The 17,865-nt window shown below is 40.3% G+C and overlaps 1 long non-coding RNA gene across 1 annotated transcript in view; it reads left to right on the top strand.

The window, feature by feature from the left end:
- Positions 1–4,569: 4,569 nt before the first annotated feature.
- The window catches only part of LOC104078071, a 16,589-nt gene continuing 3,293 nt past the window's right edge, over positions 4,570–17,865 (top strand). Inside the window, exons 1-2 of the long non-coding RNA XR_683531.1 lie at positions 4,570–4,698; positions 15,985–16,140. This is a non-coding gene — a long non-coding RNA (uncharacterized LOC104078071). The remainder of the gene's footprint in view (positions 4,699–15,984; positions 16,141–17,865) is intronic.

Here is a 17,865-nt window from a genome sequence, read left to right as displayed (position 1 = left end):
GCGCAGATCTGCTGAGCTGGAGTGCTGAAATCTTGCTTTACAGCTCACAGGCTGCTAGACCACCGAGCTTTCCTGCTTAGTGGTACAGTCCTTCCAATAAATGATCCGGCGAGAAGTTAGCAGGAGCTGCTTACGAATGAGTGGTTTGACTAACAAAAAGTAGCATTTGAGATGAAAGCGGCAGGGGGTGGGAAGGTTAATTTTGTTTTGGTGAGCTAGGTCAGGCATGGAAGAAGAGGCATTCAAGTCAAGAGCTTTCTCTCCAAACTTGGACATTTTATTCATCTTGCAGACCAGGAATTTCACATGCTTTTAACTAACAAGGCCTTAAAGCAAAATATAACTTCTAGTCATTCTGGCTTGTGAAGTTAAGTTTAAATGTATAAGAAATAAGCATCAGTCTTCCCCAAAACCCAAATACTTGCTAAATATCAGTTCTCTTGGTTTACGACTCTAAATATCCTTGGCATATGCCTATTTGCAGAAGAGTTCTTGACTTTGCAAATAAATTTTGTTTAGCTGTTCATACTATGGATAGATGGCTTTCAATAAAAATCTCTCTGAAACTGATAGCTTAACTGAGTATATAAAAGTAGAGAGAATGCAATTGATTTTTAAAATTAGTTGAAATGCTTGCCACTATCTTGATTATTTTTGATATCTGCCACATAGATTAAGTCAGTATTCGTCTGTTTTAGAAACATATCCTGGCAAGTATATTTACATTAAATTCAGAAAGCACTGAATCATCTTTGGGATGAGACGGAACCTGAAAGCTCTGGGGCAAAAATGTTTCTGCTTTCTTGCATTCTGTACTCACTTTATAGAACAACATTTGTTTTAATTGTATAGCTTCCTCTGGACTGACATTTCAATTACAGGCACTTCAATATTAATCTGAAGATTTTGACTCTGAGTAGTCTTAAATTGGTTAATGAAGTACACTAGTTGGCTTTCATTAGCAGCAAAAAGATGTTTATGTACTGCCATAGTACGTTCTACATTCCTGAAGAACAATATTTCTTGCTATGTGGTTTTCAGCAGAGGTCCCACCTTGCCACTCAGCTGCCTAAGCAGTGGTGGTGGTAGCACTGCCTTTTGGAAAAAAACCTCACCCTCGTGGACATACTATGATCTAGGAATACTCCGACAAAGTTGCTCGTAAATCCAACGTGAACCTGTGTATCGTTGTAGTTGTGGAAACAAAATGTGTTGGTTTAAGGATTTTTCCTACCATTGCTAAGCGGCTAACGAGTGCTCACTTTGAGTCCCAACAAAGATGCAATAACAGAAATGGGTCTTGGGGCTGAAGGAGCGATAAAGCATGGCTGTTCTCTGGATCTGGTGTTAGTTCTTATAATTATGGTGTATTTCTCTCTTGCTCCACAACCATTTAACTGTGGGGTTTTTTTTTCCTCCCTAACTACTGTGCCTGAAGATGTCAGCAGCAGGAGTTAGCAGATCTGTGGGGTTTTTAGTGCCAGCCATTTTAAGTTTTGTGTATTTCAGGGCTTTCTTCTCTGGAATAGAAGATACAGAAAATGTGAATTTGCAGCAGCACTGCTGAGGAGATACGTGCTGAACCCCTTTTATTGACTTCTGATGGGCAAGATTTAGGTTTCATCTCTTCTCTCAAGGTAGCTTTAGAAAGAGCACAGTAGGTCTTTTGACAGTCCAGCGATTGCCCCACAGATGATCAGTCACGTCTTTCATATGTTGCAAACTTTGAAGGGTCAGGGTACTCCTTTAGGTACTTCTGAAGCTCGTATCACCATCATATCCAAGGGCAAGTAGCCCTGAGCACTTGAATATTGAATGCAATCTAATTATGGAGTGACGGCTACATGACTGCAATGAAAGAAGCAAAAACTGTTTGGTGTCTCAAAGGAAAGCGGGTTGCCTAATGAAGAGAGGGGAGAAGCAGGAGGAATCGTGTTCTGGCGGGGGATATTAGACTTGTTGCCAAAATGGAGGGGGAATTGGGAAGGTTTGGCAGCTCAGAAGGGGATTTCCATTAGGGGGCACATAATTTTTTTTAACGGAGGGAAGAGCTAAGAAATTTGAGGCTAAGAATGGGCTATTCTAGAATTTGTAGCACAATTTTAAGTAGGTAACATTAGATCTTCCACTGCAATTTTACCATTTTTACAGTGCACAGGATAAATTGCTCTTTGTGCTGCTCTGTTAAGGTTTACCTTCCAGCTGCTTTGTGGATTACTCTTCGCATTTCTAGAATGACAATTTGTGCTTTTCTTGCTTTCTAAAATTTATTTTTCTAGTGTCTGCTTTTGTAGTACTTAGCTAGCGTTCAGGTCGTGCGTTTGAGTAGGTGAGTTCAGACTGTCTTGGTTTTTTTTTGCTTGAGCCTTCCTAGAGTCATAATTTGGCAAGATTGCATGATGTGTGTTTATGTGATGCTACAAACACACCTATATTCAGATTGAAGGAAAGAGGTAAATATTTTTCTTGACTAATTACCTCTCCCATGTGAGAGTGGAAGCTTTTGCTGAGAAGGTAGTTTTCATTCATGTGTGGCTTTAATTCAGTTTTGGTCTTAATTTAGGTCTTTACCGCCTATGATGAAGACAAATCCACATGCATATGTTAAAATCTGACCTTCGGTTTGCTCTCTGCATTCACTAATGTGTTTTAAAATATTTTAATATATGGCTTTCCAGGCTCCAGATCAATAAACCAATGGGTCTGAAATGACAGAGTGCTACGATATTCCTCTGTAATTTAAACATGATTAGCTGATGAAGGTTATGATCAATATGCCAGGGAAAGATAAATTAATTGATATCATCCTTTCAGGATGATAAGAGGCCTATTGGAGGTGGGATGTAACTAATGAAGCTGCTTCTTCATATATACAAGCCATTTTTTATACAATGTATTCTCACTAAATCATGATTATGCCATCATTCATTTACATGAAAAACATAAGCCACAGACCAGTTTGTTATTAAAATTACATTCATTTGAGAAGAAATTGTAAGCTTACACTGCTAAACAGTATCTCTGCCTGTGTTATAACATATTGAGGAAGACTAATCTTGGAATTTACATAAATATCTTTTTATATTTTCTAAACAAGACAGGTTGAATGCTGTTAGTTTAATTACAAGAAGTTTCTGTGTGACTTTTTAAGTAGATGCCAATAATTGTTGCCGTTCTGCCTCACTGACCCATTTTGGTGGAGACGGTGCAAGCAACTACAAACTCCTTTGCACAAGTTTCATAAAGTGCTTCTCTTCGTGAAGATTACTGCATGCAAGAAAGCTAAATTTAGTTAGTAGTGTTTTTGATTACCCACTACACTAGTCTCTGTTTCTGAAGACTGAAATTTTGTTTACTTTTTAATTTGTGACCCAAAAGGTAGGCAACAAATGTAGTGTAAAGGATTTTATTTTTAAGTGTTTATGACCTAAAAAGAGCTCTTTCCAAAGGCCTTAGCTGAATAGCAGAATGAACTGAAATTCCCATGTATCACAGAACGAATTTCTGAAATAGTTTGATTTTTTTAAATTGAAAAGTTATAGGAGAGGTATGGAAGTTGCTGCATTTCAGGTCAGCTCTGTTTCCAGTTTTTAATATGAGTCTGCTAAGCTGTATATAGAGTTGTTAATGACTCTGATCCCTGTCGCCATTTGATAAATGCTGCTTTTCTTTACATGTCGTAGAAAATTTCTTAATAAATTGCAAAATAAATTTGGCATTTTTCCAGCTGTGCTAGTGCTGCTGAGTAATAAAAGCTAAAAGTAGAAATCATGATATAGCTTCTTTCCGTAATGAATTTGAATGGGATGGGATGGGATGTGTGGCACCACTAATCCAGGTATTCTATGTCAGGGACCCTTTATCAGTTTTATTATTCTGATTATCGTTTGTTTCAAATGCTTTAAACTTGTGGTTTCCAAAACGGATTGTCCTGATGCAGTGGCTGGTAATTAAGAAAAGTCCACCTTACTCCTCAGCAGCAGAGAGTACACACCTTCTTGTAAACTAAACCTGCTTGGACTGGGAGTGATAGCTTTCCTAATGAAGCATCACTCTGTGATGTAGGACACCTTCCAGGGTTGTACTAGTGAATAACACTGAGATGCACTTGAACTAGATAGTTAGTCAAGTGTTGCTCATACTTCTCTTCTGTCTGCAAGGAGAATATCCCAAAGAAGAATGGGATGTGTACTACCATAAGCTTTGTCAGTGTGATTATAAGCATGTAGTGTACTTGTTACAGCATTCCTGGTATTGCTTTTTGTAACTTGCACATCTGCCTTTTCCCCTTCTGCTTGGGTGTTACTGGCTCTCTGGTGCTGACCTGGTGGAGTGTGAGTTCTGGGACAATTTCATCCATGTGGAGAACAGAGCTGGAGTCTCACATGGAGCATATTGTGGAAAACCAGCATCTGTCATCTTAATTGGATATATTACGATCAATTTTTGGAGCAGGCTTTGGCAATGGAAAACCCTGTTTTGTGTATTGTGCATTCTGTGTATTTTTGACATACCATATTTTCCAGTGTGTACTATAGCTTACCTGCCTGTATGTTTTGTTTTTCTTTAGTTGCTCAGAAGATTGTTGCAACAAGGAAGAAACAGCAACTCTCAATAGGACCCTGCAAATCTCTACCAAACTCTCCAAGCCACTCATCCGTGTGTTCTGCCCAGGTTTCTGCTGTACATATCAGCCAGGTACAGACTATAATGAATGCTTGCTTGAAAAAGGAACTGATAGGTTGCTTTTCATCTAATGTATTTAATGCCAGTGCTCTTTTTGCTGCTTGATAGGTAGTTGGCATTTTTTTGAAAGGTATCAGTGATCTGTAGTTTGAAGCAATTTTTTTTTTCAATTGGCTTGACTTTGTTTCAAGAAACTGCTGCAGTAAAATAGTTTGGCTTTAAAGCCATCTTTGATCGTAGTGATTTATGCCCAGCAGCCTGCTGTTCTGAGTAGACCAGTTGTTACGATAGCAGGATTTGCTGTACTGTGTTTTAAAATTACCTCACTATGTTTTTGGTTATTGTTCTCATTCAGTTGTGTGCTGAGTGATAATAGCTGGTGTATCTCAGTGGTTAGCGTGCTAGAATTTTACATTTGTGAGCACTGTGCGCAGTTGTAATTGCCTGTCTCTGTTACGCTCAATTGAAATGATTCCCCTTTAATGACATAGTGATATATGTTGCTATTGACTTGTAAATACTATGTGTAAAAACAAAACGCTACCTTAATGTATGGCAGGAAAGTCTGGTGGACTTGACTGTATTTTTGGAAACATATGATTAATACCAAAATTTTCTAACTTGCACAATTTTTACCTACATACGTTAATACACTCTCCTGTATTTTCCTTGTGATACCCTTCCTCAGTATCTTTGTTTTCTAGTGTCAAGTGATAATCTCTGTGTACATTCACAGTTAGGATGTACATAAGCTCTGTCATTCAGATCCAAGACCTTTGCAGCCAGGCAGATTGTGTTCCCGCTGTGCTCTCTCACTCTCGGCAGATGGATGTATAGGGCCATCATTTTGACCCTTACAGTCTGTGGCCAGAGCTGTGGCCTGGTTTCCTGATTGCCACTATAGCAGTCTGAAATGTCTGATACCCACCAGCTCTCCGGGCGTGTTTTTCAGTCTAAGCTCAATAATATGCCAATAATGCCTTCTAAGGTTATGTTGCAGTCCGGAGCCACCCATGTGAGGTTTTGTTTTATCTATGGACCTTTCTCCCACACAGAGAGTGTCTGCTTTTTGGCAAAAAGCAGTTTTGTTTTATCTATGGACCTTTCTCCCACATGGAGAGTGTCTGCTTTTTGGCAAAAAGCAGCATAATGAAAAAGTGTTCTATGTTTGGGGAAGAGGTTTTGTTGCCTTTTTTTTTTCCCCTCCCTTTAATTTAACATGTTACTGTCTTCTGAAAGCACTCTGTTTAGATTTATACCACAAGATGAAGGCTCTGGTTCTTCTGTGGTCATTAGTGACTGGTCTCCTTCTGTGCCCTAGTGGAAACTTCCACCATTGGGCTGACTCTAAAGATGCAGATGCCAGTTTGGTCTTGGAGTTCTCCTCGGACTGTGACTCTCACTTCTACCGATTACGCCAAAAGAAAATGCTGAAGTTCAGACCCTCCCTTTCTAAAGCAGGTGCTAAGGTGCATGATCCTTCTGAAGAACCCTGGCACCTTTTGGTGAAGTACAACTTCCTCATATGGAAGAGGTTCTCCCCTTTCTTGTCGTATGTGACACTGACCAAGTTTCCTCAGCGACTCTTTCTGACCTGTTCATTGCCACAAGCACTTGGAACTAACCCTCTATGTGAAATGCTTTACTTCCAAACAATTTCCTCCGGGCAGTTGTGTATGTTCATACTTTTAGACCGAGAGGAATTACGCTGCCTGTAGGGGCTATCTGAGACCCGTCCTGTTCAGTGGTGAAAGAGGAAACATGCTGTCACAGAAATGTGGAGAATGAATGGCACCATTTCCAGTACTGACCTTACTCTTGGATCCAAGAATGACCTAGTTTACTCAGTCTGCTGATTGCTGTATAGTTTTTCAAGACTTTCTAAGGAGGATAGATGATGCTTTGTATAACCCAATCTTAGCCAGCTGCATCTCTATGTTCTGCGTTGTCTTAAAGTAGTTGTGGTCACTTTTCTTGTTAATGAAGTTTGTTTGATGAAGAACATCAAATATCTAGGTTCTCACCAGTTTCCTACCCAAGTCTAGTTTGGAAGCCAACAGCAAATACCAAATTCTAGACGAGTACTTCACCTACGCAGCAAACTTCTTGCCAGTGATGAGGACTGTTGGGAAAATCAAGACAAGGTAGCTTTTGTGATAAGGATCCCTACAATCTGTTTCAATAAAATTGAAATAATGTTCTTTACTGCCTTTGCCAGCTGGCATAATTATCGAAGGGGGCAATTGCAACACCAGTCAAAGATGTCTGTCTTCTGAGACTGATGTCATGCCTAAAAGTATAGGCCATAAATCTGTTTCATGTCTTATCTCCTTTGTGCTACATTTAAAGGCAGTGTGACCTTGTTTAATGAAAGGAAGCTGAATCCTTATCCTAGGCTTAAAAGAACTTTGCAACTGCAATTCCAAGTTTAAGATGATCTGGGGGAAGATTTACCATCTCTGATCTTGGCTGGAAGACTGGCTGGTGTCTTGCCCTTTAGAACATCTCTTTTGACGTAATGATGTTTCACTGAAGATTTCCTCCATGAATCAAAAATGTTATCATTACAGTGTCCTGCCACTTGCATTCTCCACAGGAGTGAAGGCCTTCAGAAGTAGTGGTTACACAGATCACTTCAGATAAAGTGAGGTATTGTTCCTTCTCTGGTTGGATCACTCTGGTGATCTAACTCCTGCAAACTCTCCAGATGAATCTGCAGTCAAGAGCTGAGGCTTTAGAGAAAGGAAAAAAGAAAAAAAAAAAAGTGTCACCTTACCCAGTCTAGTCTTTAGCATACCTTGGGGGAAATTTTAAGGCTTAATACCAACAAGGGCTTCTCCACCAAGTAGTTTCAGTTTTCAAATGGTGAAAGACTTGTTTGTGTGTTTGGTTGCGTATCTGTACTCATGTCCAGTAGTCCTAGGTGGTGAACACCTAGGTAACGTCCCCTTCCAGAAAATGCTCTCAGATATGTCTATGCTCATGCACTTAGGTATTGCCAGAGACCTGTTTCACAGAATGTGATGCTTCCTATTCCAATGACAAAATCCACCTCTGTTTGCAGTAGGTGCTGCTTCTGTTTTCCTGCTCTGACTTTTTGTTTATAATGCATGTATGTCAGTCAAGGTGAGGGTTTTACTTGGAAAGCTTTGATAGCCAGAGTCAATAACCCTTGGTGCAAGTACTTCACATACATATGTTGGCTTTCAGGGCAGCGCAGAATGCACACAAAGAATTTTTGTCTCAAATCCAAGGATATCATTCATGATTTGTGATGGGCAGAACTATTGTAAACTCTGCCAACAAGAAGGATGGTGCAATATTGCTTATATTCTGCTAGGAAACAATTAATCTGTCTGATGCATTGAGAAGTACTTCAGTCAGCAGCTCACCTTCTGGTTTTTCTGTACACTTCAAGAGGTAGACTGAGTTGTTTTGAGAGGAAGAAGTGTTGTTTAGTGTATTGAAGGCCTCTTATTGGTCTCAGGGCATCTCGGGATAGGTCTTTTTACTTTGGCCATCAACAAGAAATGCACACTGGGAGACTACTCACCAGACACTTCTGTATCTAGTGTCCTCCCCATCTCTATCCCTCCTTTCATTCCCTCTACCCCCACCCCGCACCCCTTGCCAGTCTTTCTAGACATGATATGCTTGTAGACATGCTAAATCTTATTTCAAAATAGCATGAGTTCCCCTTACATCACAAAACCACGTAGGCATTCCTTCTCTCTAAATTCATTCCTGTACTGAAGGAGTTGCTTGTCCTTTACACCTGACATATCAGGAGGACATTTTTAAGATATTAACTTACAAGAATAGTGCTACTATCCAACAGTTCCAAAGGGCTCTTTTCTCTGCCCAGACCCTGAAAGTGGAGATCATCTTGTACCAAAAACCATAGGCTGCTAAGGTGGGCACCACCTTTGGTCCTCAGCGCATTCCATCTGAGCTCAAGATGCATCAGAAATCTGTGTGAAGTAGCCCTGTGCTGGATAACCTGTTGAGTAGTTACCTGGAGCTGTGCCTATTTTTTAAGTTTACGCTGTTGTAAAAACATCTGAAAATCCCATGGCACGACACCTGTAGTTGCTGTTTGTGTGAAGGACTTTGGGCCCCTCATCAGACAAATGATGATGTGGAGATTCCCGCTAGGAGTCTCCAGCAGTGTGAGCTTACTGGTGGACTACGGTTTTGAAGGTAGAAATGAAAATACTATGTACCAGTGACTATACTTCCATGAAATCTGTAGTCTGCATGTATTTTCACACTTGTTGTCTTTCCTGGAATTCAGCTGTTTATGTTCTGCTGTGAGAGGGGATTGAAATGGCACCATGTTTCCATGTCTGCCTGTACTACATGTATTCCGCCGTGACAGAGAGGGACCTTAGACACCACACCTTCCATACTCTGAATTTAAAAATATTACCTGAGTGAGTAGTGAGTGCTACTGTGTAAAGTCACCCGCAAAATCATTATACATATGGACTGCAGTGCAAACAAATGTGTTTACTGGTCCGCAGTGTCACTCTTCTAGGAGATTTGCATAATACCTGAGAAAGATATGGAGCTTAACGTACGTTTTACTAAACTGCAGCTCAGGTATGGCTAGCACACAAGCTTGCTCCCTACTACCTGCCGCAAATGTAAAGATGCATTATTTATGCTTGCACTATGCCTCCATAAAGTTTTTACAACAACATGATTGTCTAAATATGTAAATTAAACTATTAAAAGCAAAATGCAGTCAGCTGAATCATCCATTATTTTGCTGTATATGAGACCAGATTATGGATAAGCACTAAATAGTCTTATTTATAGCGGGGCTCATTTCGAGTGAAATACTTGACCAATAACTCAAGTATTGGGCACTTGAATAAAGAAGAGCTTAACTAGCTTTTCCTTCTGCTTTTTCATGTAATTGCAAAACAAAAACTAAAAGAGAAGTGAAAACCACGTTTAATACCATCGCAACGTACATCATAATCCTTCAGTATTTACAAGGTTATTGCGAAGTAATCTCTAACATTTATTTATAATAAGCATTTTATATAAATGCGTATGTGCGTATATATATGTGTGTATGTGTATATATTCTCCTTCGTTCATGTGCATAGTTTCACACACAGTACACATGTATATGGAAGTGCATCCTCCAGGACTCAAATGTTAAAACTCAAAGCATCTGTCAGTGTACTCTTTCCTCCATTCTTTATCTTCACAGGACCACAGTTACATTCCTAATTAGTTTTTGTTATGCCCTTTGTTACCTTTTCCTTTCTAAGGTCTCTTAAACTTCAGACTCAGACTTGATCTTCTTTTAGATTTTCCAGTTCGTAACGCAGTTGCTGCCACTGTAGTATTGAAGCTTATTGTCACATTTTGTTAATTAAATGTTACTAGTAATTTCATTGAGATGACTTTTTTTTGGATGTGCCAACGTACTTTGTCTTCAGAAGTTGTCTTCAGATTCTCTTGATGCTCTTTGGTCTGTCTGATAGGACAGATCTGCTCTTTCCTCTACCTTGCTGTTACAATGAGAAAAGGCAAAAGCTCCTGAAATGGACAAGTTCCAATATGTCTCAAAGGATGAGGTTAAACTGCTAAATACAGGAAAATCATACAATTATTACAATACAATCTGGTCTTACTATGGAGGGCTAGACTTACTGAAATCTCCGGCATCGTTTATCTGGACCTAGGTTTGAAATTGGCTGTCAAATTTATATTCCACGGCAGCATGCTCAAAGCTTTCTGGCTTTTGCTGAGGCAAGGACTAAACTGTTTCCTCCTTGATCGGTCTTCAGATGTGTGGCTGTATATCACCAAAATCCCGTGAATAAATTGGACTCCTACCTATAATGTTTTCAGATGAAAGACTGAGATTATGTGACTTCCAGAAGAGAAATTGTACGCAAGTGGGCAAAGAAAAATGTGTCCCGACTAAAGAATTTTCCGTGAGGCTTCTGTGTTTTGACAGAAATACGCTTTTCCCTGCTTTCCTCAGGAACAGAAGGTGCAGACACCAAATGCATTCTGTCATAGGGCATGTAATCTGTGCTTCTGATCAAGGCTTGCTTTACTCCAACAGTTCCCAGGCTCCCTGAAGCTCTGGCAATCTCTTGCCTGTTTCAGAAGTAGGACCTGCTGCCTTCATTTTCTCCTCAAGCAGTGGTTAGAGATGATTTTTCTGGAGGGCATCCTGGTATATCTAGAGAGCAGAAAAAACATTGATTCTGTTTGTATCGGGTTACTTGTCAAGAAGAAAAATTTCAGCTTTATTCTTCCTATGCTCTCATTCAGTGGTTTGGCCTGACATTTGTACTATGTAAGCTTTATGAACCTTCTGGTGATACCAGATAATTTATATAAGACATTAGGTGAATATTTTGCCTTCTTTGTATAATGGGCCAGTCAGGAACGTGCCCCTTGCAAATACGAGGTTAAGTCCAATTTTTTCTTAATGAGGTCACTGCTGAGCTCCTGTCACGCCAGTTAAATTACTCACCAGTTTGTTTACTAAGGAAACCTGAAATATGTAAAAGCTTTGAAAGTGTGGGATTTGACTTGATTCAATCCTTTTTCTGCATAGAACTGTGGACGTTGTATACAAAGTTTTTTTTTTTTAATGAGGTACTGTCAGGAATCTCGTTACAGGCTTTAATGCTGTCATTGACAGTGTCTGCCTTTGAGGTAACTGCTTTGAATGGACCTGTTTGGTCAAGTTATGCCAGGTTGATAGCTTCATCTGTGTTGTTCTTGTCTGGTGACAGTGTAGTGACAACGTTCTGCTAAATTTGTGTTTGCTGCCATGACCTTGAGTATTTTACAGCATCAGTGCATGTGACAGCAAAGCTAGAAGCCTGTATAGATACTAAAGGTACACATTTCTATAAATGGAATATTGGCCATTCACACAAGGTGCGTTCTAGAAAGAACATATCCCCTAAATGAAAGACTTCCAGGGTTTTCTCTAACAGTGTGCTGAAATTCGTTGACCGCCATCGGGCTGTGTATCTTCCTAGCAGGAAGGAAAGACAAGGTTGTGCTGTGTATGTCCAGAAGCTGAGCACGTTTCAGAATGGGCACGCTGCCTTAATGAGGACGGGAAAATCTGTCACCCGAGAAAACCAAACAGGGATGTATCTGTGTAAATGATTCTACTGGGGCTAATAGTTTCCCTACCTAGAGTCATTTGATTGACCTCTGTCCCTATTGCCATGACTCTGGTTAGAGCAGTGACTCAGAACGGCCCTTTATGCTCACGTCTCAGGTATGTCCAAGTCTTGAGAGCAACTTAGTGGAAAGACTTGTTTGAAAAGGTAATGTTAAGCTGTGTAATGTCCCAATGGGTATTACAGTGCTTATTTGATTGGTTTTTGACTGCCACAAATTTGACCAGTTTGTCTGGTCAGCAAATGGGTTTATATTAGAGACTTGTTGGGTTACATGTGCTGTAAGGAAGGTTGTTCTTCAGATTCACTGACTTGATTTTTATGCCTTGGGACAAACTTAAGTTCTGTGAATTATAGTTATAGCCACGTGTCCTAAATCCTGTACTCCGCTCCAGTGAACTTGTTATTAAATGCTTGCATACCGACGGCAGGAAACTGCTCTCTACAATCTTAATATGGCAAGGTCCCTAGATTTCTATTTGGTGCAAGCAAACAACCTGACGGAGACCACTTGCCACCTTTTGTTTCCTTCAGCAGCGCATTGGGTTTAGATGTTACCAAGAATATGGTTTCCAAGTGCTTGTCTGGTTGCATTTTTCATTGCTCCTGTCTGTGCAGGCTATAACTTAGAAGTCATGTCCAAGCTCTTTCTTGTCAAACCCATTCTCTCTACTGAGGTGTTTTAGAGCAGGCATGTAGTTTTATATGTTTGCTAATTATTGGCACCCTCAGTAGGAGTTGGAGCTTGTTCAGTCTTGGTGGCCATGCTTTGATTCTGTGGAAGCCTTGAAGTTTTCCATTTCTAAGTTTTATTGAAATAGATTGATTTTTTTTTTTTCCCTAGCCAGTGGATTTGACGTGGCTTGTTTGGAAACCACCTCAGAATTTTATTTACAAAGTTGGAAATCCAGTGGGATTAGTACGTGTGAAGAGAAACATTGCCTGCAGGACTTCTTTTATAGAAGCTAGCTGTATAGGAACATTTGTCTTTGGGGACTAGAATGCCCAGCATGTATGTGTTTTCCTTTAGAAGTTACTCCTGGAAAACAGATCACTTAAAAATCCAGGAGACAGTGCCTCACTGCCAAAAAGTATAAAATGATGCTGTAACATGATGAAAGATTAAAAAGGTAAAATTTTAGGGAATCCTTTATGTGCTCTCTCTGGGAAATAGGCACTTAGGTAGAAATCTGTTAATTTTAGTTTAAAGGAAAAAAAAAAAAACCAAAAAGGTGATGATGCATAGTTATCAAGTTGATCAATATTATGAAACAAAACATAGCTGCATCCTTTTATTTTCAACAGCTTATGGTTCAAATCCTGTCATCAGTGTACAACACCTGAATCTTTCCTTCTTGCCTTTTTCCTCTCCTTCCTGTAGAAGAGGCTTCTACATGTTTTGAGGCATAACCCTGTTGTGATCTTTCTTTTCTCCACCATCTTCGTCGCTTATTGCCATCTTTTTTTCTCCTCGGGTGAGCCTTGCAGCTGCATAGTTTTAATCTTAAATGTGTTCAGTGCCTTTTCCCATTAATGGTTGCTTCATTAGATTTCCTTCTCCTTCATTTTCCCTGCCCCAGTTTGGTTCAGTCATGGCAGAGTGGACAGTAGGTCCTCACCACTCTAGTCTGAAAGCCATTCCTTGACACCAGCATCTTTGGTCTCCTTCCCTGATGCTATTTTACAGTTGTTGAGTTTCCAGATGTTCACCTCCTATACCTTCTTTTGTCACCCACGTTTTAAGGCTTCCATACCACCCTCCTCATCTTTGACATGTCCAGTGCTTTGAGTATTCATTTTCAAAGCCTTTGGCTGTTTGAACTTCAGCAAACTTCTGGTGATTACTCTTAGAGTGTTCTAGTTACTTGTTGTTTTTTCATTACTTTTCTCCATGCAAGAGTCTTTCCTGTGTTTATTCAGAGAGGTAATCTCTCACTTCCACAGGTTCAGTGTGTCTTCACGCAGGTTATTTACACTCCTGTATGTTTGGTGTGTTACTTGGTGTCTCAGCAAGATGCCATAGAGAAAGGGAAAGCGAATGCGGGGTAAATTAAGGTCACTTCTTCCCGGGTCATCCTGCTCTGGTGTTATCATTCTCTGTTAGGACACTAAAAATAATCATTTCAGCTCTCATTCTTTCATCTCCTCTGTTATATATGCTTGGGCCATCTCCAAATTCTGCTTGCTACTTCCTCTGGGCACTTGAAAATGTTGTAGGACAACTCTCTCAAGATCCTCTGTTACTTTCAGTACTCTTACCTCTGGCTTCCTGACAGCTACGCTTCTCCAATTCAATCAGAATGAAGGGAAGATGAAATTTAATGTCTCATATATATGTTTAAAGAGGGGAAAGAGGAGAACTTTCTGTCAAAAAGCCCACTTGCTGTATTGTCAGTCCTATCTTGTCCCACAGAAATGAGCTGAGGAACATGTTATTTACAGAGAAACAGTGACTTTCAGAAGTAGTGTTCCTGGATTTCTATCTGCATTTATTAGCCCTTCAACCCAAGCATGAGCTGCTTGTCTCATGCCTTTTCCTCTTTACCCTTCTCTTCTTGAATTTAAAAAAACAAACAAACAAACAAACAAAACCCCAAAAAAACCCAACCAAACAAAAAAAATACAACCAAAAATCCTGGAAGAATTGCAAGAGGACTTGAAATCACTAAAAGAAACTTCAACTGGATAAAGGATTGTCTCCTACTTGGTTCTCCTTCAGAGGTTTGGGCGGCTCGGCTCTGATTGCAACTTGAGATCCTGGTCCTTACGCTGACCTCCAGGAAGTGTGTGAGAAGTCCCGTCATGCTGCTGGTGCCTCCCCAGAGGAGTGCCTCCCCTGTATGGCAGCTTTGTGTGCATGTAAGACCCATCACTAGTGTAGGAGCGACGCTGAAGAATAGACTTTGGAGTGCCTGCTTTTCCTTCTGAGCTTTACCCGGTGAATTCCTACCTACAGCAACTAAGATGAGACCAAGTCACATGTGAAGTATCATGGGAGAATCCTTTTCCTCAGGCACCCTGCAGATACCCTCTTACCCTCTTTCCTCACTTCTTCTGGGAAACTTGACTGCTTTAAAGATGTTCTTTCACCCTTCTGTGTGCATCACAGACCTTTATTCCCCCCTCATAAATTACGTGTGAGTTGTTGTCCAGACCCTTTACCTGCTGCTGCTCTTCTGGTGAGCTTTTCATCAACAGCGTGCAGAATTTTCCACCTTTGCCCTGCCCCAGTCCCCCATCAGCATATACAGTATATCCTCAAAGAGTGTACTGGTATCTGATAGGAAAAAAATCTGTCCTTTTGTCTTTCCAGACTACTTCCACATCCTTTGTAACGATGTTTTTAATACTTACTGATTTTACGTGTAATAATAAAAATAATAATAATTAAAAAATCAAGACTTTGTTCTTAATCACCTTTCGGTCCTTTTCCTCACTTTCCTGCTATTGTCACTTGTTACCTCAATTCATTAATTGTTTTATAGGCTGAGTGACTGCTTTGTTTCTTACAAGACTATGATGTAACTTTACATTTTTGGCTACTTTGAATAAATGGGGATGCTTCCTTTAAGATTTTGAATTCCCATACTAATGGCTTCAGCAAATGTGTTGGGAACTATCTGTCACCGTAGTAGCCATTTTACAACATGGAATTATTTTCATTCTCTTGATTAGCTCTCAGTGAACTGATGTCTCCAGACTAGGATTAAGTCCAGCTATGCAGTTCTATGGCACTAAGTATTTTTCCTTAGGTTTGAGGCAGAATTCAGTTTAGCAATTTTGAAGTGGAAAACCAGAATTTAGACTTTCCCCAATGTTTTGCTTACCCTTACACTAGTAAAACAAATGAAATTGTTTATATCCAGTTAAGGTTATATTGCGTAGGATGAAAATGTGCCTGCCACAACAACAGAACTATCTAAGTTTTCAAAAAATAATGGCAGAGAAAATATTTAAGGGCTTGGAATAGAAATGTGTGGAAAAGTGGCAGTAGGGCAGTCCCGCTGTGTTCCTGAGCCTAGGCTGCTGTTCTTCCATATCAGGACTAAATAAGATACAGCTGTGGATTGTAATGTCTTGAAAGCAGTGTATCACTGTTTAAAACTAACTTTAATCCTTGCAGACCAGTAATGGAGGAGGGAGTTTAAGTGATTATTCCTCCTCTGTCCCATCAACTCCAAGCACCAGCCAGAAGGAGCTACGGATTGATGTTCCTCCCACTGCCAACACACCAACTCCTGTCCGTAAACAGTCCAAGCGCCGATCCAACCTCTTCACGGTGAGTGAGCCAAGGAAGAGACTATTGCTGTATTTTACGTAGTGCTCTGTGGTGACGGCCTGAACTTCAACCCTGTTGAGTTGAGCTGGTCTAATCCAGACAGGAGCGTTGAGATGGATCTGTAGGCTCAAAACCAAAAACATCTTAGAATTACCATGGGGCGGTTCTGTTTGAGGACTTAAACAGAAACTAAATACAGTGAAGTTATCCTATTGGGAATTGCAGTGAAACAAGTGAATCCGCAGTTGAATCTGGAGCCTTTGTCTGACTTTAATTCTCAGACCTGTCTAGATTCCCTGGTTTGGCAGTAATCAAAGAGAAAGCTGGGCCTCTGCTCCCCAATCCTGCCCTTACGCTGAATAATGCTGCTGACTCAGGGCTGCCTTTTGAGGTCTCCTGTGTTTGTAGAGACGTCTCAGAGTTTACCATGGGAATATCATGCAGTACTGCAAAATAAGTACCCCATGCTCCTTTTATTGCTATACAGTCTCAACTCACTTTTCCAGGGTTAAGAGAGATGGAGATTAAAATGACTTTTTTTCTTCCCAAACCATCTGTTTTTTGCCTCATTGAGAGCCAAAAAAAAGTACTAAGTAGAAAGCTTGACTGGTCCAATATGATAGGTCTTTGTTATGCATAAGTAGTTTGGGAGATGATAATGAAGCCTTGACTGATGATTTCCTTAAGTTTAGTAGTCTTGCTGAAAGCTTTGGGATTGTATTGCGTGCGTAATTGTGGTTTTGTAAGCAGTTTCTTGACATTTAACATGCTTTATAGCAAACACAGAATCCCTGTGGGCTTGCATGTAAGTCCCTTGGTGATTGTAGCTACTTTAGTTGCGTTTAGAAAGCCACAACTTCCCTGTCATCATAAAGAGTTTGTATTTTTTTATTCCAAAGGTGATGTCATGTTCACTTCCCAAAACTAACTTGCTCCTTGGTCGTGTCCAGGAAACCACATACAAAAACGGTAAAACCTTGTACTCTAAACAGAATCTGACCTCTCGGTCTTTAGCGAGTAGAAGGTTTTGTCATCATTTTGGAGCGCTGAGTGACAGCACGGAGTCCCAGGGATGGTATTTCATGTGTCCATCCTGACAGTGGTATTTTGATTTAAAGTGAGCACTTCAAACTCCTCCAAAGGAATGAAAATCATGCATTTGTGTTTAGGTGCAAAACAATAAAATGTGCAAAAATGAATGGCATGTGAGAATGTCCGATTTTGACGCTGACACTTTATAGCCATCGTGCGGCTTTTTCCCGGCCGTTGGTGGGAATACTCGCTGCTGTTGGGGCACGCTCGGGAGTTACCAACCCCACTAGATGTCAGTGTCAGCCCAGAAACTGCCGGCAGAGCAATACCTCTGGAAATAGAGCTGAGAGGCTACAGCACCCCTCCAAAGCACTCGCCGACCATTTCTGGTCTGAAGGATGCATAAAATGCTATAAGGGCTGTATAGATGTTGCTGACATTTGGGAAACTGGGGATGTTTTGAATTGGAGTAAGTGTAAATTTGAGAAAGTGAATAGAGAAAAATACACCCATTTACAATTGCAGAAAAGGTTTGAGAAGAACGTTAAGTCAGCTGCATTTGCGATAAACAAATAGACTAAAGCTCTGGTTTGTGATGATTAATAGCACAGTGAGAACCAAATTTACTAATATGAGAGGCTGTTGATAGTTGTCTTAATGTCTAATAACTGGGGGAAAATTGGGGGGAAAACC

Source organism: Fulmarus glacialis, unplaced genomic scaffold (assembly GCF_000690835.1).
Source record: "Fulmarus glacialis isolate BGI_N327 unplaced genomic scaffold, ASM69083v1 scaffold526, whole genome shotgun sequence".
Classification (NCBI taxonomy): Eukaryota; Metazoa; Chordata; class Aves; order Procellariiformes; family Procellariidae; genus Fulmarus; species Fulmarus glacialis.
Note: the sequence above shows the minus strand (reverse complement) of the source record. Positions and strands in the feature narration are given on the sequence as shown.